Source organism: Zingiber officinale, chromosome 5A (genome assembly GCF_018446385.1).
Source record: "Zingiber officinale cultivar Zhangliang chromosome 5A, Zo_v1.1, whole genome shotgun sequence".
Lineage (NCBI taxonomy): Eukaryota > Viridiplantae > Streptophyta > Magnoliopsida > Zingiberales > Zingiberaceae > Zingiber > Zingiber officinale.
The window spans coordinates 21,813,376-21,814,466 of record NC_055994.1 but is presented as its reverse complement, the minus strand read 5'-3'; positions in this window follow the sequence as shown (position 1 = coordinate 21,814,466).

Here is a 1,091-nt window from a genome sequence, read left to right as displayed (position 1 = left end):
AAGGTTTTGTCTAGTCGGTGGTGGTTGCTCCCATATCCAAGAAGGCCATGTGCCTCGCCACGTCAGTACTGGGAACCTTTTATGGAAATTAATATTTAATGGAATTAATAACTTAAGGAGACTTGGGTCGAACGTGTTAAGTTCCGCAGGAGATCCAAGTCAAAACCTAAAAGAACAAATAGATTAAGTTTTGGATCAAACGTGTTAAGTTCCGCAGGAGATCCAAAATTTAATTTAAAAGAACACATGGTAGCTAGGAAAAGGTTCAGACCTTTGTACAAAATTTTTGTACAGTGGAACCTATAGGCTTTCCGAGTAGCAACCAACAGTCGCATCCATCTTGCTTCTTATTCCGCTGTGCCTCTGGTGCTCCAAAAGTACCACGCTTCGCAAGAATCCGATTCGTAACAAAAATAGAATTTTACATATATCGATCCTATATTCCTTAAGGGAATGTATATGTAATCTAGATCGAAAATAAAATTCTAAAATCCTAGGGCTAATATAGCTCCTGCTGTATTAGTTACATACAATCATGCACACACAAAATAATTCCCTTGACATGTCCAAGGGTCCAATCACACACAACATCTATAAGCCATAATAGTTGGAGTCTGCAACCACAAAGTTAGCACATCCTACTATTATCCTGCCTAAATTATGTAAGACATGTGCATAACCTAATTTGAAAACCAAACATACAGAGGCAAACCCTAGCTCTGATACCAATTGTTGATTAATCCTAGGAAAATCGTACCGGTTCCACTGTACAAAAATATTTTTGTACAAGTATCGAACCTTTCCTTAAATAACCTATTATGTTCTTTAGAAGTTAAATTAGAAATCGCAGACGGAACTTAACATCATTGATTCCAAATTTAACTTATCTGTTCTTAATGGTTTTGATTTGAATCGCAAGCGGAACTTAACACTATTGATTCAAATCCACCTATATTATTAATGTTGGGGTTGCAAGGTTGCAAACATAGTCCCATATTGAAAACACATGGAAAAGATCATGGGTTTATAAGAAAAAGATATCTCCATTGGCATGAGGCCTTTTGGGTAGAGCCCAAGAGCAAAACCATGAG